This window comes from Osmia lignaria, unplaced genomic scaffold (genome assembly GCF_051020975.1).
Source record: "Osmia lignaria lignaria isolate PbOS001 unplaced genomic scaffold, iyOsmLign1 scaffold0006, whole genome shotgun sequence".
Classification (NCBI taxonomy): Eukaryota; Metazoa; Arthropoda; class Insecta; order Hymenoptera; family Megachilidae; genus Osmia; species Osmia lignaria.
The window spans coordinates 17,539,645-17,563,594 of record NW_027478163.1 but is presented as its reverse complement, the minus strand read 5'-3'; positions in this window follow the sequence as shown (position 1 = coordinate 17,563,594).

Genomic DNA, 23,950 nt, shown 5'->3' with positions numbered 1-23,950 from the left:
TGCCACTTCGAGCTTAGCTGTGCAGAGGAAGAACAACAAGAAGAAGAAGTATCTCGAAATATGTCCGTCAGGCCCCTTCCCTTGAGATAAATCTGCAAATATCTCGGAAACGAAGCGAGCTATGGCAAAATGTTAAGAGACCTTTTTTGTAGAGAATTAAGTTTCCTACTTTTTATGTTCTATGATATTTTTTGATCAGATGCGTAGTTCTCGAGATATATCAAGATATTTAAAAGTTCCGAAGCCGCACCAACATAATAGAGATACAGAAACACCGTGGCCCCTTTCTTTGAGATAACTCTGCACTATTGCGAGCTGTAAATGCCACTTCCAGCTTAGCTGTGCAGAAGAAGAACAACAAGAAGAAGAAATATCTCGAAATCTGTCCGTCAGGCCCCTTCCCTTGAGATATATCTGCAAATATCTCGGAAACGAAGCGAGCTATGGCAAAATGTTAAGAGACCTTTTTTGTAGAGAATTATGTTTCCTACAATTTATATTCTATGATATTTTTTGATCAGAAGCGTAGTTTTCGAGATACATCGAGATATTTAAAAGTTCCGAAGCCGCACCAACATAATAGAGATACAGAAACACCGTGGCCCCTTTCTGTGAGATAACTCTGCACTAGTGCGAGCCGCAAATGCCACTTCCAGCTTAGCTGTGCAGAAGATGAACAACAAGAAGAAGAAATATCTCGAAATATGTCCGTCAGGCCCCTTCCCTTGAGATAAATCTGCAAATATCTCGGAAACGAAGCGAGCTATGGCAAAATGTTAAGAGACCTTTTGTGTAGAGAATTAAGTTTCCTACTTTTTATGTTCTATGATATTTTTTGAGCAGATGCGTAGTTCTCGAGATATATCAAGATATTTAAAAGTTCCGAAGCCGCACCAACATAATAGAGATACAGAAACACCGTGGCCCCTTTCTTTGAGATAACTCTGCACTATTGCGAGCTGCAAATGCCACTTCCAGCTTAGCTGTGCAGAGGAAGAACAGCAAGAAGAAGAAATATCTCGAAATATGTCCGTCAGGCCAGTTCCTTTGAGCTGAATCTGCAAATATCTCGGAAACGAAGCGAGCTATGGCAAAATGTTAAGAGACGTTTTTTGTAGAGAATTATGTTTCCTACAATTTAAGTTCTATGATATTTTTTGATCAGAAGCGTAGTTTTCGAGATATATCGAGATATTTAAAAGTTCCGAAGCCGCACCAACATAATAGGGATACAGAAACACCGTGGCCCCTTTCTTTGAGATAACTCTGCACTAGTGCGAGCCGCAAATGCCACTTCCAGCTTAGCTGTGCAGAAGAAGAACAACAAGAAGAAGAAATATCTCGAAATATGTCCGTCAGGCCAGTTCCTTTGAGATGAATCTGCAAATATCTCGGAAACGAAGCGAGCTATGGCAACATGTTAAGAGACGTTTTTTATAGAGAATTATGTTTCCTACAATTTATGTTCTATGATATTTTTTGATCAGAAGCGTAGTTTTCGAGATACATCGAGATATTTAAAAGTTCCGAAGCCGCACCAACATAATAGGGATACAGAAACACCGTGGCCCCTTTCTTTGAGATAACTCTGCACTAGTGCGAGCCGCAAATGCCACTTCCAGCTTAGCTGTGCAGAAGAAGAACAACAAGAAGAAGAAATATCTCGAAATATGTCCGTCAGGCCCCTTCCCTTGAGATAAATCTGCAAATATCTCGGAAACGAAGCGAGCTATGGCAAAATGTTAAGAGACCTTTTTTGTAGAGAATTAAGTTTCCTACTTTTTATGTTCTATGATATTTTTTGATCAGATGCGTAGTTCTCGAGATATATCAAGATATTTAAAAGTTCCGAAGCCGCACCAACATAATAGAGATACAGAAACAGCGTGGCCCCTTTCTTTGAGATAACTCTGCACTAGTGCGAGCCGCAAATGCCACTTCCAGCTTAGCTGTGCAGAGGAAGAACAACAAGAAGAAGAAATATCTCGAAATATGTCCGTCAGGCAGTTCCTTTGAGCTGAATCTGCAAATATCTCGGAAACGAAGCGAGCTATGGCAAAATGTTAAGAGACGTTTTTTGTAGAGAATTATGTTTCCTACAATTTATGTTCTATGATATTTTTTGGTCAGAAGCGTAGTTTTCGAGATATATCGAGATATTTAAAAGTTCAGAAGCCGCACCAACATAATAGGGATACAGAAACACCGTGGCCCCTTTCTTTGAGATAACTCTGCACTATTGCGAGCTGTAAATGCCACTTCCAGCTTAGCTGTGCAGAAGAAGAACAACAAGAAGAAGAAATATCTCGAAATATGTCCGTCAGGCCCCTTCCCTTGAGATATATCTGCAAATATCTCGGAAACGAAGCGAGCTATGGCAAAATGTTAAGAGACCTTTTTTGTAGAGAATTATGTTTCCTACAATTTATGTTCTATGATATTTTTTGATCAGAAGCGTAGTTTTCGAGATACATCGAGATATTTAAAAGTTCCGAAGCCGCACCAACATAATAGAGATACAGAAACACCGTGGCCCCTTTCTTTGAGATAACTCTGCACTAGTGCGAGCCGCAAATGCCACTTCCAGCTTAGCTGTGCAGAAGAAGAACAACAAGAAGAAGAAATATCTCGAAATATGTCCGTCAGGCCCCTTCCCTTGAGATAAATCTGCAAATATCTCGGAAACGAAGCGAGCTATGGCAAAATGTGAAGGGACCTTTTTTGTAGAGAATTAAGTTTCCTACTTTTTGTGTTCTATGATATTTTTTGATCAGATGCGTAGTTCTCGAGATATATTAAGATATTTAAAAGTTCCGAAGCCGCACCAACATAATAGAGATACAGAAACACCGTGGCCCCTTTCTTTGAGATAACTCTGCACTATTGCGAGCTGCAAATGCCACTTCCAGCTTAGCTGTGCAGAGGAAGAACAACAAGAGGAAGAAATATCTCGAAATATGTCCGTCAGGCCAGTTCCTTTGAGCTGAATCTGCAAATATCTCGGAAACGAAGCGAGCTATGGCAAAATGTTAAGAGACATTTTTTGTAGAGAATTATGTTTCCTACAATTTATGTTCTATGATATTTTTTGATCAGAAGCGTAGTTTTCGAGATACATCGAGATATTTAAAAGTTCCGAAGCCGCACCAACATAATAGAGATACAGAAACACCGTGGCCCCTTTCTTTGAGATAACTCTGCACTAGTGCGAGCCGCAAATGCCACTTCCAGCTTAGCTGTGCAGAAGAAGAACAACAAGAAGAAGAAATATCTCGAAATATGTCCGTCAGGCCCCTTCCCATGAGATAAATCTGCAAATATCTCGGAAACGAAGCGAGCTATGGCAAAATGTTAAGAGACCTTTTTTGTAGAGAATTAAGCTTCCTACTTTTTATCTTCTATGATATTTTTTGATCAGATGCGTAGTTCTCGAGATATATCAAGATATTTAAAAGTTCCGAAGCCGCTCCAACATAATAGAGATACAGAAACACCGTGGCCCCTCTCTTTGAGATAACTCTGCACTATTGCGAGCTGGAAATGCCACTTCCAGTTTAGCTGTGCAGAAGAAGAACAACAAGAAGAAGAAATATCTCGAAATCTGTCCGTCAGGCCCCTTCCCTTGAGATATATCTGCAAATATCTCGGAAACGAAGCGAGCTATGGCAAAATGTTAAGAGACCTTTTTTGTAGAGAATTATGTTTCCTACAATTTATGTTCTATGATATTTTTTGATCAGAAGCGTAGTTTTCGAGATACATCGAGATATTTAAAAGTTCCGAAGCCGCACCAACATAATAGAGATACAGAAACACCGTGGCCCCTTTCTTTGAGATAACTCTGCACTAGTGCGAGCCGCAAATGCCACTTCCAGCTTAGCTGTGCAGAAGAAGAACAACAAGAAGAAGAAATATCTCGAAATATGTCCGTCAGGCCCCTTCCCTTGAGATATATCTGCAAATATCTCGGAAACGAAGCGAGCTATGGCAAAATGTTAAGAGACCTTTTTTGTAGAGAATTATGTTTCCTACAATTTATGTTCTATGATATTTTTTGATCAGAAGCGTAGTTTTCGAGATATATCGAGATATTTAAAAGTTCCGAAGCCGCACCAACATAATAGAGATACAGAAACACCGTGGCCCCTTTCTTTGAGATAACTCTGCACTAGTGCGAGCCGCAAATGCCACTTCCAGCTTAGCTGTGCAGAAGAAGAACAACAAGAAGAAGAAATATCTCGAAATATGTCCGTCAGGCCCCTTCCCTTGAGATAAATCTGCAAATATCTCGGAAACGAAGCGAGCTATGGCAAAATGTGAAGGGACCTTTTTTGTAGAGAATTAAGTTTCCTACTTTTTGTGTTCTATGATATTTTTTGATCAGATGCGTAGTTCTCGAGATATATTAAGATATTTAAAAGTTCCGAAGCCGCACCAACATAATAGAGATACAGAAACACCGTGGCCCCTTTCTTTGAGATAACTCTGCACTATTGCGAGCTGCAAATGCCACTTCCAGCTTAGCTGTGCAGAGGAAGAACAACAAGAGGAAGAAATATCTCGAAATATGTCCGTCAGGCCAGTTCCTTTGAGCTGAATCTGCAAATATCTCGGAAACGAAGCGAGCTATGGCAAAATGTTAAGAGACATTTTTTGTAGAGAATTATGTTTCCTACAATTTATGTTCTATGATATTTTTTGATCAGAAGCGTAGTTTTCGAGATACATCGAGATATTTAAAAGTTCCGAAGCCGCACCAACATAATAGAGATACAGAAACACCGTGGCCCCTTTCTTTGAGATAACTCTGCACTAGTGCGAGCTGCAAATGCCACTTCCAGCTTAGCTGTGCAGAAGAAGAACAACAAGAAGAAGAAATATCTCGAAATATGTCCGTCAGGCCCCTTCCCTTGAGATAAATCTGCAAATATCTCGGAAACGAAGCGAGCTATGGCAAAATGTTAAGAGACCTTTTTTGTAGAGAATTAAGCTTCCTACTTTTTATCTTCTATGATATTTTTTGATCAGATGCGTAGTTCTCGAGATATATCAAGATATTTAAAAGTTCCGAAGCCGCTCCAACATAATAGAGATACAGAAACACCGTGGCCCCTCTCTTTGAGATAACTCTGCACTATTGCGAGCTGGAAATGCCACTTCCAGTTTAGCTGTGCAGAAGAAGAACAACAAGAAGAAGAAATATCTCGAAATCTGTCCGTCAGGCCCCTTCCCTTGAGATATATCTGCAAATATCTCGGAAACGAAGCGAGCTATGGCAAAATGTTAAGAGACCTTTTTTGTAGAGAATTATGTTTCCTACAATTTATGTTCTATGATATTTTTTGATCAGAAGCGTAGTTTTCGAGATACATCGAGATATTTAAAAGTTCCGAAGCCGCACCAACATAATAGAGATACAGAAACACCGTGGCCCCTTTCTTTGAGATAACTCTGCACTAGTGCGAGCCGCAAATGCCACTTCCAGCTTAGCTGTGCAGAAGAAGAACAACAAGAAGAAGAAATATCTCGAAATATGTCCGTCAGGCCCCTTCCCTTGAGATAAATCTGCAAATATCTCGGAAACGAAGCGAGCTATGGCAAAATGTGAAGGGACCTTTTTTGTAGAGAATTAAGTTTCCTACTTTTTGTGTTCTATGATATTTTTTGATCAGATGCGTAGTTCTCGAGATATATTAAGATATTTAAAAGTTCCGAAGCCGCACCAACATAATAGAGATACAGAAACACCGTGGCCCCTTTCTTTGAGATAACTCTGCACTATTGCGAGCTGCAAATGCCACTTCCAGCTTAGCTGTGCAGAGGAAGAACAACAAGAGGAAGAAATATCTCGAAATATGTCCGTCAGGCCAGTTCCTTTGAGCTGAATCTGCAAATATCTCGGAAACGAAGCGAGCTATGGCAAAATGTTAAGAGACATTTTTTGTAGAGAATTATGTTTCCTACAATTTATGTTCTATGATATTTTTTGATCAGAAGCGTAGTTTTCGAGATACATCGAGATATTTAAAAGTTCCGAAGCCGCACCAACATAATAGAGATACAGAAACACCGTGGCCCCTTTCTTTGAGATAACTCTGCACTAGTGCGAGCCGCAAATGCCACTTCCAGCTTAGCTGTGCAGAAGAAGAACAACAAGAAGAAGAAATATCTCGAAATATGTCCGTCAGGCCCCTTCCCTTGAGATAAATCTGCAAATATCTCGGAAACGAAGCGAGCTATGGCAAAATGTTAAGAGACCTTTTTTGTAGAGAATTAAGCTTCCTACTTTTTATCTTCTATGATATTTTTTGATCAGATGCGTAGTTCTCGAGATATATCAAGATATTTAAAAGTTCCGAAGCCGCTCCAACATAATAGAGATACAGAAACACCGTGGCCCCTCTCTTTGAGATAACTCTGCACTATTGCGAGCTGGAAATGCCACTTCCAGTTTAGCTGTGCAGAAGAAGAACAACAAGAAGAAGAAATATCTCGAAATCTGTCCGTCAGGCCCCTTCCCTTGAGATATATCTGCAAATATCTCGGAAACGAAGCGAGCTATGGCAAAATGTTAAGAGACCTTTTTTGTAGAGAATTATGTTTCCTACAATTTATGTTCTATGATATTTTTTGATCAGAAGCGTAGTTTTCGAGATACATCGAGATATTTAAAAGTTCCGAAGCCGCACCAACATAATAGAGATACAGAAACACCGTGGCCCCTTTCTTTGAGATAACTCTGCACTAGTGCGAGCCGCAAATGCCACTTCCAGCTTAGCTGTGCAGAAGAAGAACAACAAGAAGAAGAAATATCTCGAAATATGTCCGTCAGGCCCCTTCCCTTGAGATATATCTGCAAATATCTCGGAAACGAAGCGAGGTATGGCAAAATGTTAAGAGACCTTTTTTGTAGAGAATTATGTTTCCTACAATTTATGTTCTATGATATTTTTTGATCAGAAGCGTAGTTTTCGAGATATATCGAGATATTTAAAAGTTCCGAAGCCGCACCAACATAATAGAGATACAGAAACACCGTGGCCCCTTTCTTTGAGATAACTCTGCACTAGTGCGAGCCGCAAATGCCACTTCCAGCTTAGCTGTGCAGAAGAAGAACAACAAGAAGAAGAAATATCTCGAAATATGTCCGTCAGGCCCCTTCCCTTGAGATAAATCTGCAAATATCTCGGAAACGAAGCGAGCTATGGCAAAATGTGAAGGGACCTTTTTTGTAGAGAATTAAGTTTCCTACTTTTTGTGTTCTATGATATTTTTTGATCAGATGCGTAGTTCTCGAGATATATTAAGATATTTAAAAGTTCCGAAGCCGCACCAACATAATAGAGATACAGAAACACCGTGGCCCCTTTCTTTGAGATAACTCTGCACTATTGCGAGCTGCAAATGCCACTTCCAGCTTAGCTGTGCAGAGGAAGAACAACAAGAGGAAGAAATATCTCGAAATATGTCCGTCAGGCCAGTTCCTTTGAGCTGAATCTGCAAATATCTCGGAAACGAAGCGAGCTATGGCAAAATGTTAAGAGACATTTTTTGTAGAGAATTATGTTTCCTACAATTTATGTTCTATGATATTTTTTGATCAGAAGCGTAGTTTTCGAGATACATCGAGATATTTAAAAGTTCCGAAGCCGCACCAACATAATAGAGATACAGAAACACCGTGGCCCCTTTCTTTGAGATAACTCTGCACTAGTGCGAGCCGCAAATGCCACTTCCAGCTTAGCTGTGCAGAAGAAGAACAACAAGAAGAAGAAATATCTCGAAATATGTCCGTCAGGCCCCTTCCCTTGAGATAAATCTGCAAATATCTCGGAAACGAAGCGAGCTATGGCAAAATGTTAAGAGACCTTTTTTGTAGAGAATTAAGCTTCCTACTTTTTATCTTCTATGATATTTTTTGATCAGATGCGTAGTTCTCGAGATATATCAAGATATTTAAAAGTTCCGAAGCCGCTCCAACATAATAGAGATACAGAAACACCGTGGCCCCTCTCTTTGAGATAACTCTGCACTATTGCGAGCTGGAAATGCCACTTCCAGTTTAGCTGTGCAGAAGAAGAACAACAAGAAGAAGAAATATCTCGAAATCTGTCCGTCAGGCCCCTTCCCTTGAGATATATCTGCAAATATCTCGGAAACGAAGCGAGCTATGGCAAAATGTTAAGAGACCTTTTTTGTAGAGAATTATGTTTCCTACAATTTATGTTCTATGATATTTTTTGATCAGAAGCGTAGTTTTCGAGATACATCGAGATATTTAAAAGTTCCGAAGCCGCACCAACATAATAGAGATACAGAAACACCGTGGCCCCTTTCTTTGAGATAACTCTGCACTAGTGCGAGCCGCAAATGCCACTTCCAGCTTAGCTGTGCAGAAGAAGAACAACAAGAAGAAGAAATATCTCGAAATATGTCCGTCAGGCCCCTTCCCTTGAGATATATCTGCAAATATCTCGGAAACGAAGCGAGCTATGGCAAAATGTTAAGAGACCTTTTTTGTAGAGAATTATGTTTCCTACAATTTATGTTCTATGATATTTTTTGATCAGAAGCGTAGTTTTCGAGATACATCGAGATATTTAAAAGTTCCGAAGCCGCACCAACATAATAGGGATACAGAAACACCGTGGCCCCTTTCTTTGAGATAACTCTGCACTAGTGCGAGCCGCAAATGCCACTTCCAGCTTAGCTGTGCAGAAGAAGAACAACAAGAAGAAGAAATATCTCGAAATATGTCCGTCAGGCCCCTTCCCTTGAGATAAATCTGCAAATATCTCGGAAACGAAGCGAGCTATGGCAAAATGTTAAGAGACCTTTTTTGTAGAGAATTAAGCTTCCTACTTTTTATCTTCTATGATATTTTTTGATCAGATGCGTAGTTCTCGAGATATATCAAGATATTTAAAAGTTCCGAAGCCGCACCAACATAATAGAGATACAGAAACACCGTGGCCCCTCTCTTTGAGATAACTCTGCACTATTGCGAGCTGGAAATGCCACTTCCAGTTTAGCTGTGCAGAAGAAGAACAACAAGAAGAAGAAATATCTCGAAATCTGTCCGTCAGGCCCCTTCCCTTGAGATATATCTGCAAATATCTCGGAAACGAAGCGAGCTATGACAAAATGTTAAGAGACCTTTTTTGTAGAGAATTATGTTTCCTACAATTTATGTTCTATGATATTTTTTGATCAGAAGCGTAGTTTTCGAGATACATCGAGATATTTAAAAGTTCCGAAGCCGCACCAACAAAATAGGGATACAGAAACACCGTGGCCCCTTTCTTTGAGATAACTCTGCACTAGTGCGAGCCGCAAATGCCACTTCCAGCTTAGCTGTGCAGAAGAAGAACAACAAGAAGAAGAAATATCTCGAAATATGTCCGTCAGGCCCCTTCCCTTGAGATAAATCTGCAAATATCTCGGAAACGAAGCGAGCTATGGCAAAATGTTAAGAGACCTTTTTTGTAGAGAATTAAGCTTCCTACTTTTTACCTTCTATGATATTTTTTGATCAGATGCGTAGTTCTCGAGATATATCAAGATATTTAAAAGTTCCGAAGCCGCTCCAACATAATAGAGATACAGAAACACCGTGGCCCCTCTCTTTGAGATAACTCTGCACTATTGCGAGCTGGAAATGCCACTTCCAGTTTAGCTGTGCAGAAGAAGAACAACAAGAAGAAGAAACATCTCGAAATCTGTCCGTCAGGCCCCTTCCCTTGAGATATATCTGCAAATATCTCGGAAACGAAGCGAGCTATGGCAAAATGTTAAGAGACCTTTTTTGTAGAGAATTATGTTTCCTACAATTTATGTTCTATGATATTTTTTGATCAGAAGCGTAGTTTTCGAGATACATCGAGATATATAAAAGTTCCGAAGCCGCACCAACATAATAGAGATACAGAAACACCGTGGCCCCTTTCTTTGAGATAACTCTGCACTAGTGCGAGCCGCAAATGCCACTTCCAGCTTAGCTGTGCAGAAGAAGAACAACAAGAAGAAGAAATATCTCGAAATATGTCCGTCAGGCCCCTTCCCTTGAGATATATCTGCAAATATCTCGGAAACGAAGCGAGCTATGGCAAAATGTTAAGAGACCTTTTTTGTGGAGAATTATGTTTCCTACAATTTATGTTCTATGATATTTTTTGATCAGAAGCGTAGTTTTCGAGATACATCGAGATATTTAAAAGTTCCGAAGCCGCACCAACATAATAGGGATACAGAAACACCGTGGCCCCTTTCTTTGAGATAACTCTGCACTAGTGCGAGCCGCAAATGCCACTTCCAGCTTAGCTGTGCAGAAGAAGAACAACAAGAAGAAGAAATATCTCGAAATATGTCCGTCAGGCCCCTTCCCTTGAGATAAATCTGCAAATATCTCGGAAGCGAAGCGAGCTATGGCAAAATGTTAAGAGACATTTTTTGTAGAGAATTATGTTTCCTACAATTTATGTTCTATGATATTTTTTGATCAGAAGCGTAGTTTTCGAGATACATCGAGATATTTAAAAGTTCCGAAGCCGCACCAACATAATAGAGATACAGAAACACCGTGGCCCCTTTCTTTGAGATAACTCTGCACTAGTGCGAGCTGTAAATGCCACTTCCAGCTTAGCTGTGCAGAAGAAGAACAACAAGAAGAAGAAATATCTCGAAATATGTCCGTCAGGCCCCTTCCCTTGAGATATATCTGCAAATATCTCGGAAACGAAGCGAGCTATGGCAAAATGTTAAGAGACCTTTTTTGTAGAGAATTATGTTTCCTACAATTTATGTTGTATGATATTTTTTGATCAGAAGCGTAGTTCTCGAGATACATCGAGATATTTAAAAGTTCCGAAGCCGCACCAACATAATAGAGATACAGAAACACCGTGGCCCCTTTCTTTGAGATAACTCTGCACTAGTGCGAGCCGCAAATGCCACTTCCAGCTTAGCTGTGCAGAAGAAGAACAACAAGAAGAAGAAATATCTCGAAATATGTCCGTCAGGCCCCTTCCCTTGAGATAAATCTGCAAATATCTCGGAAACGAAGCGAGCTATGGCAAAATGTTAAGAGACCTTTTTTGTAGAGAATTAAGCTTTCTACTTTTTATCTTCTATGATATTTTTTGATCAGATGCGTAGTTCTCGAGATATATCAAGATATTTAAAAGTTCCGAAGCCGCACCAACATAATAGAGATACAGAAACACCGTGGCCCCTCTCTTTGAGATAACTCTGCACTATTGCGAGCTGGAAATGCCACTTCCAGTTTAGCTGTGCAGAAGAAGAACAACAAGAAGAAGAAATATCTCGAAATATGTCCGTTAGGCCCCTTCCCTTGAGATAAATCTGCAAATATCTCGGAAACGAAGCGAGCTATGGCAAAATGTTAAGAGACCTCTTTTGTAGAGAATTAAGTTTCCTACTTTTTATGTTCTATGATATTTTTTGATCAGATGCGTAGTTCTCGAGATATATCAAGATATTTAAAAGTTCCGAAGCCGCACCAACATAATAGAGATACACAAACACCGTGGCCCCTTTCTTTGAGATAACTCTGCACTATTGCGAGCTGTAAGTGCCTCTTCCAGCTTAGCTGTGCAGAAGAAGAACAACAAGAAGAAGAAATATCTCGAAATATGTCCGTCAGGCCCCTTCCCTTGAGATATATCTGCAAATATCTCGGAAACGAAGTGAGCTATGCCAAAATGTTAAGAGACCTTTTTTGTAGAGAATTATGTTTCCTACAATTTATGTTCTATGATATTTTTTGATCAGAAGCGTAGTTTTCGAGATATATCGAGATATTTAAAAGTTCCGAAGCCGCACCAACATAATAGAGATACAGAAACACCGTGGCCCCTTTCTTTGAGATAACTCTGCACTATTGCGAGCTGCAAATGCCACTTCCAGCTTAGCTGTGCAGAGGAAGAACAACAAGAAGAAGAAATATCTCGAAATATGTCCGTCAGGCCAGTTCGTTTGAGCTGAATCTGCAAATATCTCGGAAACGAACCGAGCTATGGCAAAATGTTAAGAGACATTTTTTGTAGAGAATTATGTTTCCTACAATTTATGTTCTATGATATTTTTTGATCAGAAGCGTAGTTTTCGAGATACATCGAGATATTTAAAAGTTCCGAAGCCGCACCAACATAATAGAGATACAGAAACACCGTGGCCCCTTTCTTTGAGATAACTCTGCACTAGTGCGAGCCGCAAATGCCACTTCCAGCTTAGCTGTGCAGAAGAAGAACAACAAGAAGAAGAAATATCTCGAAATCTGTCCGTCAGGCCCCTTCCCTTGAGATATATCTGCAAATATCTCGGAAACGAAGCGAGCTATGGCAAAATGTTAAGAGACCTTTTTTGTAGAGAATTATGTTTCCTACAATTTATGTTCTATGATATTTTTTGATCAGAAGCGTAGTTTTCGAGATACATCGAGATATTTAAAAGTTCCGAAGCCGCACCAACATAATAGAGATACAGAAACACCGTGGCCCCTTTCTTTGAGATAACTCTGCACTAGTGCGAGCCGCAAATGCCACTTCCAGCTTAGCTGTGCAGAAGAAGAACAACAAGAAGAAGAAATATCTCGAAATCTGTCCGTCAGGCCCCTTCCCTTGAGATATATCTGCAAATATCTCGGAAACGAAGCGAGCTATGGCAAAATGTTAAGAGACCTTTTTTGTAGAGAATTATGTTTCCTACAATTTATGTTCTATGATATTTTTTGATCAGAAGCGTAGTTTTCGAGATACATCGAGATATTTAAAAGTTCCGAAGCCGCACCAACATAATAGAGATACAGAAACACCGTGGCCCCTTTCTTTGAGATAACTCTGCACTAGTGCGAGCCGCAAATGCCACTTCCAGCTTAGCTGTGCAGAAGAAGAACAACAAGAAGAAGAAATATCTCGAAATATGTCCGTCAGGCCCCTTCCCTTGAGATATATCTGCAAATATCTCGGAAACGAAGCGAGCTATGGCAAAATGTTAAGAGACCTTTTTTGTAGAGAATTATGTTTCCTACAATTTATGTTCTATGATATTTTTTGATCAGAAGCGTAGTTTTCGAGATACATCGAGATATTTAAAAGTTCCGAAGCCGCACCAACATAATAGGGATACAGAAACACCGTGGCCCCTTTCTTTGAGATAACTCTGCACTAGTGCGAGCCGCAAATGCCGCTTCCAGCTTAGCTGTGCAGAAGAAGAACAACAAGAAGAAGAAATATCTCGAAATATGTCCGTCAGGCCCCTTCCCTTGAGATAAATCTGCAAATATCTCGGAAACGAAGCGAGCTATGGCAAAATGTTAAGAGACATTTTTTGTAGAGAATTATGTTTCCTACAATTTATGTTCTATGATATTTTTTGATCAGAAGCGTAGTTTTCGAGATACATCGAGATATTTAAAAGTTCCGAAGCCGCACCAACATAATAGAGATACAGAAACACCGTGGCCCCTTTCTTTGAGATAACTCTGCACTAGTGCGAGCTGTAAATGCCACTTCCAGCTTAGCTGTGCAGAAGAAGAACAACAAGAAGAAGAAATATCTCGAAATATGTCCGTCAGGCCCCTTCCCTTGAGATAAATCTGCAAATATCTCGGAAACGAAGCGAGCTATGGCAAAATGTTAAGAGACCGTTTTTGTAGAGAATTAAGTTTCCTACTTTTTATGTTCTATGATATTTTTTGATCAGAAGCGTAGTTTTCGAGATATATCGAGATATTTAAAAGTTCCGAAGCCGCACCAACATAATAGAGATACAGAAACACCGTGGCCCCTTTCGTTGAGATAACTCTGCACTAGTGCGAGCCGCAAATGCCACTTCCAGCTTAGCTGTGCAGAAGAAGAACAACAAGAAGAAGGAATATCTCGAAATATGTCCGTCAGGCCCCTTCCCTTGAGATAAATCTGCACATATCTCGGAAACGAAGCGAGCTATGGCAAAATGTTAAGAGACCTTTTTTGTAGAGAATTAAGTTTCCTACTTTTTATGTTCTATGATATTTTTTGATCAGATGCGTAGTTCTCGAGATATATCAAGTTATTCAAAAGTTCCGAAGCCGCACCAACATAATAGCGATACAGAAACACCGTGGCCCCTTTCTTTGAGATAACTCTGCACTATTGCGAGCTGTAAATGCCACCTCCAGCTTAGCTGTGCAGAAGAAGAACAACAAGAAGAAGAAATATCTCGAAATATGTCCGTCAGGCCCCTTCCCTTGAGATATATCTGCAAATATCTCGGAAACGAAGCGAGCTATGGCAAAATGTTCAGAGACCTTTTTTGTAGAGCATTATGTTTCCTACAATTTATGTTCTATGATATTTTTTGATCAGAAGCGTAGTTTTCGAGATACATCGAGATATTTAAAAGTTCCGAAGCCGCACCAACATAATAGAGATACAGAAACACCGTGGCCCCTTTCTTTGAGATAACTCTGCACTAGTGCGAGCCGCAAATGCCACTTCCAGCTGAGCTGTGCAGAAGAAGAACAACAAGAAGAAGAAATATCTCGAAATATGTCTGTCAGGCCCCTTCCCTTGAGATATATCTGCAAATATCTCGGAAAGGAAGCGAGCTATGGCAAAATGTTAAGAGACCTTTTTTGTAGAGAATTCTGTTTCCTACAATTTATGCTCTATGATATTTTTTGATCAGAAGCGTAGTTTTCGAGATACATCGAGATATTTAAAAGTTCCGAAGCCGCACCAACATAATAGAGATACAGAAACACCGTGGCCCCTTTCTTTGAGATAACTCTGCACTATTGCGAGCTGCAAATGCCACTTCCAGCTTAGCTGTGCAGAGGAAGAACAACAAGAAGAAGAAATATCTCGAAATATGTCCGTCAGGCCAGTTCGTTTGAGCTGAATCTGCAAATATCTCGGAAACGAACCGAGCTATGGCAAAATGTTAAGAGACATTTTTTGTAGAGAATTATGTTTCCTACAATTTATGTTCTATGATATTTTTTGATCAGAAGCGTAGTTTTCGAGATACATCGAGATATTTAAAAGTTCCGAAGCCGCACCAACATAATAGAGATACAGAAACACCGTGGCCCCTTTCTTTGAGATAACTCTGCACTAGTGCGAGCCGCAAATGCCACTTCCAGCTTAGCTGTGCAGAAGAAGAACAACAAGAAGAAGAAATATCTCGAAATCTGTCCGTCAGGCCCCTTCCCTTGAGATATATCTGCAAATATCTCGGAAACGAAGCGAGCTATGGCAAAATGTTAAGAGACCTTTTTTGTAGAGAATTATGTTTCCTACAATTTATGTTCTATGATATTTTTTGATCAGAAGCGTAGTTTTCGAGATACATCGAGATATTTAAAAGTTCCGAAGCCGCACCAACATAATAGAGATACAGAAACACCGTGGCCCCTTTCTTTGAGATAACTCTGCACTAGTGCGAGCCGCAAATGCCACTTCCAGCTTAGCTGTGCAGAAGAAGAACAACAAGAAGAAGAAATATCTCGAAATATGTCCGTCAGGCCCCTTCCCTTGAGATATATCTGCAAATATCTCGGAAACGAAGCGAGCTATGGCAAAATGTTAAGAGACCTTTTTTGTAGAGAATTATGTTTCCTACAATTTATGTTCTATGATATTTTTTGATCAGAAGCGTAGTTTTCGAGATACATCGAGATATTTAAAAGTTCCGAAGCCGCACCAACATAATAGGGATACAGAAACACCGTGGCCCCTTTCTTTGAGATAACTCTGCACTAGTGCGAGCCGCAAATGCCGCTTCCAGCTTAGCTGTGCAGAAGAAGAACAACAAGAAGAAGAAATATCTCGAAATATGTCCGTCAGGCCCCTTCCCTTGAGATAAATCTGCAAATATCTCGGAAACGAAGCGAGCTATGGCAAAATGTTAAGAGACATTTTTTGTAGAGAATTATGTTTCCTACAATTTATGTTCTATGATATTTTTTGATCAGAAGCGTAGTTTTCGAGATACATCGAGATATTTAAAAGTTCCGAAGCCGCACCAACATAATAGAGATACAGAAACACCGTGGCCCCTTTCTTTGAGATAACTCTGCACTAGTGCGAGCTGTAAATGCCACTTCCAGCTTAGCTGTGCAGAAGAAGAACAACAAGAAGAAGAAATATCTCGAAATATGTCCGTCAGGCCCCTTCCCTTGAGATATATCTGCAAATATCTCGGAAACGAAGCGAGCTATGGCAAAATGTTAAGAGACCTTTTTTGTAGAGAATTATGTTTCCTACAATTTATGTTGTATGATATTTTTTGATCAGAAGCGTAGTTTTCGAGATACATCGAGATATTTAAAAGTTCCGAAGCCGCACCAACATAATAGAGATACAGAAACACCGTGGCCCCTTTCTTTGAGATAACTCTGCACTAGTGCGAGCCGCAAATGCCACTTCCAGCTTAGCTGTGCAGAAGAAGAACAACAAGAAGAAGAAATATCTCGAAATATGTCCGTCAGGCCCCTTCCCTTGAGATAAATCTGCAAATATCTCGGAAACGAAGCGAGCTATGGCAAAATGTTAAGAGACCGTTTTTGTAGAGAATTAAGTTTCCTACTTTTTATGTTCTATGATATTTTTTGATCTGACGCGTAGTTCTCGAGATATATCAAGATATTTAAAAGTTCCGAAGCCGCACCAACATAATAGAGATACAGAAACACCGTGGCCCCTTTCTTTGAGATAACTCTGCACTATTGCGAGCTGCAAATGCCACTTCCAGCTTAGCTGTGCAGAAGAAGAACAACAAGAAGAAGAAATATCTCGAAATATGTCCGTCAGGCCCCTTCCCTTGAGATAAATCTGCAAATATCTCGGAAACGAAGCGAGCTATTGCAAAATGTTAAGAGAACTTTTTTGTAGAGAATTAAGTTTCCTACTTTTTATCTTCCATGATATTTTTTGATCAGATGCGTAGTTCTCGAGATATATCAAGATATTTAAAAGTTCCGAAGCCGCACCAACATAATAGAGATACAGAAACACCGTGGCCCCTTTCTTTGAGATAACTCTGCACTATTGCGAGCTGTAAATGCCACCTCCAGCTTAGCTGTGCAGAAGAAGAACAACAAGAAGAAGAAATATCTCGAAATATGTCCGTCAGGCCCCTTCCCTTGAGATATATCTGCAAATATCTCGGAAACGAAGCGAGCTATGGCAAAATGTTAAGAGACCTTTTTTGTAGAGAATTATGTTTCCTACAATTTATGTTCTATGATATTTTTTGATCAGAAGCGTAGTTTTCGAGATATATCGAGATATTTAAAAGTTCCAAAGCCGCACAAACATAATAGAGATACAGAAACACCGTGGCCCCTTTCTTTGAGATAACTCTGCACTAGTGCGAGCCGCAAATGCCACTTCCAGCTTAGCTGTGCAGAAGAAGAACAACAAGAAGAAGAAATATCTCGAAATATGTCCGTCAGGCCCCTTCCCTTGAGATAAATCTGCAAATATCTCGGAAACGAAGCGAGCTATGGCAAAATGTTGAGAGACCTTTTTTGTAGAGAATTAAGTTTCGTACTTTTTATGTTCTATGATATTTTTTGATCAGATGCGTAGTTCTCGAGATATATCAAGATATTTAAAAGTTCCGAAGCCGCACCAACATAATAGAGATACAGAAACGCCGTGGCCCCTTTCTTTGAGATAACTCTGCACTATTGCGAGCTGCAAATGCCACTTCCAGCTTAGCTGTGCAGAGGAAGAACAACAAGAAGAAGAAATATCTCGAAATATGTCCGTCAGGCCAGTTCCTTTGAGATGAATCTGCAAATATCTCGGAAACGAAGCGAGCTATGGCAAAATGTTAAGAGACGTTTTTTATAGAGAATTATGTTTCCTACAATTTATGTTCTATGATATTTTTTGATCAGAAGCGTAGTTCTCGAGATACATCGAGATATTTAAAAGTTCCGAAGCCGCACCAACATAATAGAGATACAGAAACACCGTGGCCCCTTTCTTTGAGATAACTCTGCACTAGTGCGAGCCGCAAATGCCACTTCCGGCTTAGCTGTGCAGAAGAAGAACTACAAGAAGAAGAAATATCTCGAAATATGTCCGTCTGGCCCCTTCCCTTGAGATAAATCTGCAAATATCTCGGAAACGAAGAGAGCTATGGCAAAATGTTAAGAGACCTTTTTTGTAGAGAATTAAGTTTTCTACTTTTTATGTTCTATGATATTTTTTGATCAGATGCGTAGTTCTCGAGATATATCAAGATATTTAAAAGTTCCGAAGCCGCACCAACATAATAGAGATACAGAAACACCGTGGCCCCTTTCTTTGAGATAACTCTGCACTATTGCGAGCTGTAAATGCCACTTCCAGCTTAGCTGTGCAGAAGAAGAACAACAAGAAGAAGAAATATCTCGAAATATGTCCGTCAGGCCCCTTCCCTTGAGATATATCTGCAAATATCTCGGAAACGAAGCGAGCTATGGCAAAATGTTAAGAGACCTTTTTTGTAGAGAATTATGTTTCCTACAATTTATGTTCTATGATATTTTTTGATTAGAAGCGTAGTTTTCGAGATATATCGAGATATTTAAAAGTTCCAAAGCCGCACAAACATAATAGAGATACAGAAACACCGTGGCCCCTTTCTTTGAGATAACTCTGCACTAGTGCGAGCCGCAAATGCCACTTCCAGCTTAGCTGTGCAGAAGAAGAACAACAAGAAGAAGAAATATCTCGAAATATGTCCGTCAGGCCCCTTCCCTTGAGATAAATCTGCAAATATCTCGGAAACGAAGCGGGCTATGGCAAAATGTTGAGAGACCTTTTTTGTAGAGAATTAAGTTTCCTACTTTTTATGTTCTATGATATTTTTTGATCAGATGCGTAGTTCTCGAGATATATCAAGATATTTAAAAGTTCCGAAGCCGCACCAACATAATAGAGATACAGAAACGCCGTGGCCCCTTTCTTTGAGATAACTCTGCACTATTGCGAGCTGCAAATGCCACTTCCAGCTTAGCTGTGCAGAGGAAGAACAACAAGAAGAAGAAATATCTCGAAATATGTCCGTCAGGCCAGTTCCTTTGAGATGAATCTGCAAATATCTCGGAAACGAAGCGAGCTATGGCAAAATGTTAAGAGACCTTTTTTGTAGAGAATTAAGTTTCCTACTTTTTATGTTCTATGATATTTTTTGATCAGATGCGTAGTTCTCGAGATATATCAAGATATTTAAAAGTTCCGAAGCCGCACCAACATAATAGAGATACAGAAACACCGTGGCCCCTTTCTTTGAGATAACTCTGCACTATTGCGAGCTGCAAATGCCACTTCCAGCTTAGCTGTGCAGAGGAAGAACAACAAGAAGAAGAAGTATCTCGAAATATGTCCGTCAGGCCCGTTCCTTTGAGCTGAATCTGCAAATATCTCGGAAACGAAGCGAGCTGTGGCAAAATGTTAAGAGACGTTTTTTGTAGAGAATTATCTTTCCTACAATTTATGATCTATGATATTTTTTGATCAGAAGCGTAGTTTTCGAGATATATCGAGATATTTAAAAGTTCCGAAGCCGCACCAACATAATAGGGATACAGAAACACCGTGGCCCCTTTCTTTGAGATAACTCTGCACTAGTGCGAGCCGCAAATGCCACTTCCAGCTTAGCTGTGCAGAAGAAGAACAACAAGAAGAAGAAATATCTCGAAATATGTCCGTCAGGCCCCTTCCCTTGAGATAAATCTGCAAATATCTCGGAAACGAAGCGAGCTATGGCAAAATGTTAAGAGACCTTTTTTGTAGAGAATTAAGTTTCCTACTTTTTATCTTCTATGATATTTTTTGATCAGATGCGTAGTTCTCGAGATATATCAAGATATTTAAAAGTTCCGAAGCCGCACCAACATAATAGAGATACAGAAACACCGTGGCCCCTTTCTTTGAGATAACTCTGCACTAGTGCGAGCCGCAAATGCCACTTCCAGCTTAGCTGTGCAGAAGAAGAACAACAAGAAGAAGAAATATCTCGAAATATGTCCGACAGGCCCCTTCCCTTGAGATAAATCTGCAAATATCTCGGAAACGAAGCGAGCTATGGCAAAATGTTAAGAGACCTTTTTTGTAGAGAATTAAGTTTCCTACTTTTTATGTTCTATGATATTTTTTGATCAGATGCGTAGATCTCGAGATATATCAAGATATTTAAAAGTTCCGAAGCCGCACCAACATAATAGAGATACAGAAACACCGTGGCCCCTTTCTTTGAGATAACTCTGCACTATTGCGAGCTGTAAATGCCACTTCCAGCTTAGCTGTGCAGAAGAAGAACAACAAGAAGAAGAAATATCTCGAAATATGTCCGTCAGGCCCCTTCCCTTGAGATATATCTGCAAATATCTCGGAAACGAAGCGAGCTATGGCAAAATGTAAAGAGACCTTTTTTGTAGAGAATTATGCTTCCTACAATTTATGTTCTATGATATTTTTTGATCAGAAGCGTAGTTTTCGAGATATATCGAGATATTTAAAAGTTCCGAAGCCGCACCAACATAATAGAGATACAGAAACACCGTGGCCCCTTTCGTTGAGACAACTCTGCACTAGTGCGAGCCGCAAATGCCACTTCCAGCTTAGCTGTGCAGAAGAAGAACAACAAGAAGAAGAAATATCTCGAAATATGTCCGTCAGGCCCCTTCCCTTGAGATAAATCTGCAAATATCTCGGAAACGAAGCGAGCTATGGCAAAATGTTAAGAGACCTTTTTTGTAGAGAATTATGTTTCCTACTTTTTATGTTCTATGATATTTTTTGATCAGATGCGTAGTTCTCGAGATATATCAAGATATTTAAAAGTTCCGAAGCCGCACCAACATAATAGAGATACAGAAACACCGTGGCTCCTTTCTTTGAGATAACTCTGCACTAGTGCGAGCCGCAAATGCCACTTCCAGCTTAGCTGTGCAGAAGAAGAACAACAAGAAGAAGAAATATCTCGAAATATGTCCGTCAGGCCCCTTCCCTTGAGATATATCTGCAAATATCTCGGAAACGAAGCGAGCTATGGCAAAATGTTAAGAGACCGTTTTTGTAGAGAATTAAGTTTCCTACTTTTTATGTTCTATGATATTTTTTGATCAGACGCGTAGTTCTCGAGATATATCAAGATATTTAAAAGTTCCGAAGCCGCACCAACATAATAGAGATACAGAAACACCGTGGCCCCTTTCTTTGAGATAACTCTGCACTATTGCGAGCTGCAAATGCCACTTCCAGCTTAGCTGTGCAGAAGAAGAACAACAAGAAGAAGAAATATCTCGAAATATGTCCGTCAGGCCCCTTCCCTTGAGATAAATCTGCAAATATCTCGGAAACGAAGAGAGCTATGGCAAAATGTTAAGAGACCTTTTTTGTAGAGAATTAAGTTTCCTACTTTTCATGTTCTATGATATTTTTTGATCAGATGCGTAGTTCTCGAGATATATCAAGATATTTAAAAGTTCCGAAGCCGCACCAGCATAATAGAGATACAGAAACACCGTGGCCCCTTTCTTTGAGATAACTCTGCACTATTGCGAGCTGTAAATGCCACTTCCAGCTTAGCTGTGCAGAAGAAGAACAACAAGAAGAAGAAATATCTCGAAATATGTCCGTCAGGCCCCTTCCCTTGAGATATATCTACAAATATCTCGGAAACGAAGCGAGCTATGGCAAAATGGTAAGAGACCTTTTTTGTAGAGAATTATGCTTCCTACAATTTATGTTCTATGATATTTTTTGATCAGAAGCGTAGTTTTCGAGATATATCGAGATATTTAAAAGTTCCGAAGCCGCACCAACATAATAGAGATACAGAAACACCGTGGCCCCTTTCGTTGAGACAACTCTGCACTAGTGCGAGCCGCAAATGCCACTTCCAGCTTAGCTGTGCAGAAGAAGAACAACAAGAAGAAGAAATATCTCGAAATATGTCCGTCAGGCCCCTTCCCTTGAGATAAATCTGCAAATATCTCGGAAACGAAGCGAGCTATGGCAAAATGTTAAGAGACCTTTATTGTAGAGAATTAAGTTTCCTACTTTTTATCTTCTATGATATTTTTTGATCAGATGCGTAGTTCTCGAGATATATCAAGATATTTAAAAGTTCCGAAGCCGCACCAACATAATAGAGATACAGAAACACCGTGGCCCCTTTCTTTGAGATAACTCTGCACTAGTGCGAGCCGCAAATGCCACTTCCAGCTTAGCTGTGCAGAAGAAGAACAACAAGAAGAAGAAATATCTCGAAATATGTCCGACAGGCCCCTTCCCTTGAGATAAATCTGCAAATATCTCGGAAACGAAGCGAGCTATGGCAAAATGTTAAGAGACCTTTTTTGTAGAGAATTATGTTTCCTACTTTTTATGTTCTATGATATTTTTTGATCAGATGCGTAGTTCTCGAGATATATCAAGATATTTAAAAGTTCCGAAGCCGCACCAACATAATAGAGATACAGAAACACCGTGGCTCCTTTCTTTGAGATAACTCTGCACTAGTGCGAGCCGCAAATGCCACTTCCAGCTTAGCTGTGCAGAAGAAGAACAACAAGAAGAAGAAATATCTCGAAATATGTCCGTCAGGCCCCTTCCCTTGAGATATATCTGCAAATATCTCGGAAACGAAGCGAGCTATGGCAAAATGTTAAGAGACCGTTTTTGTAGAGAATTAAGTTTCCTACTTTTTATGTTCTATGATATTTTTTGATCAGACGCGTAGTTCTCGAGATATATCAAGATATTTAAAAGTTCCGAAGCCGCACCAACATAATAGAGATACAGAAACACCGTGGCCCCTTTCTTTGAGATAACTCTGCACTATTGCGAGCTGCAAATGCCACTTCCAGCTTAGCTGTGCAGAAGAAGAACAACAAGAAGAAGAAATATCTCGAAATATGTCCGTCAGGCCCCTTCCCTTGAGATAAATCTGCAAATATCTCGGAAACGAAGAGAGCTATGGCAAAATGTTAAGAGACCTTTTTTGTAGAGAATTAAGTTTCCTACTTTTCATGTTCTATGATATTTTTTGATCAGATGCGTAGTTCTCGAGATATATCAAGATATTTAAAAGTTCCGAAGCCGCACCAGCATAATAGAGATACAGAAACACCGTGGCCCCTTTCTTTGAGATAACTCTGCACTATTGCGAGCTGTAAATGCCACTTCCAGCTTAGCTGTGCAGAAGAAGAACAACAAGAAGAAGAAATATCTCGAAATATGTCCGTCAGGCCCCTTCCCTTGAGATATATCTACAAATATCTCGGAAACGAAGCGAGCTATGGCAAAATGGTAAGAGACCTTTTTTGTAGAGAATTATGCTTCCTACAATTTATGTTCTATGATATTTTTTGATCAGAAGCGTAGTTTTCGAGATATATCGAGATATTTAAAAGTTCCGAAGCCGCACCAACATAATAGAGATACAGAAACACCGTGGCCCCTTTCGTTGAGACAACTCTGCACTAGTGCGAGCCGCAAATGCCACTTCCAGCTTAGCTGTGCAGAAGAAGAACAACAAGAAGAAGAAATATCTCGAAATATGTCCGTCAGGCCCCTTCCCTTGAGATAAATCTGCAAATATCTCGGAAACGAAGCGAGCTATGGCAAAATGTTAAGAGACCTTTTTTGTAGAGAATTAAGTTTCCTACTTTTTATCTTCTATGATATTTTTTGATCAGATGCGTAGTTCTCGAGATATATCAAGATATTTAAAAGTTCCGAAGCCGCACCAACATAATAGAGATACAGAAACACCGTGGCCCCTTTCTTTGAGATAACTCTGCACTAGTGCGAGCCGCAAATGCCACTTCCAGCTTAGCTGTGCAGAAGAAGAACAACAAGAAGAAGAAATATCTCGAAATATGTCCGACAGGCCCCTTCCCTTGAGATAAATCTGCAAATATCTCGGAAACGAAGCGAGCTAT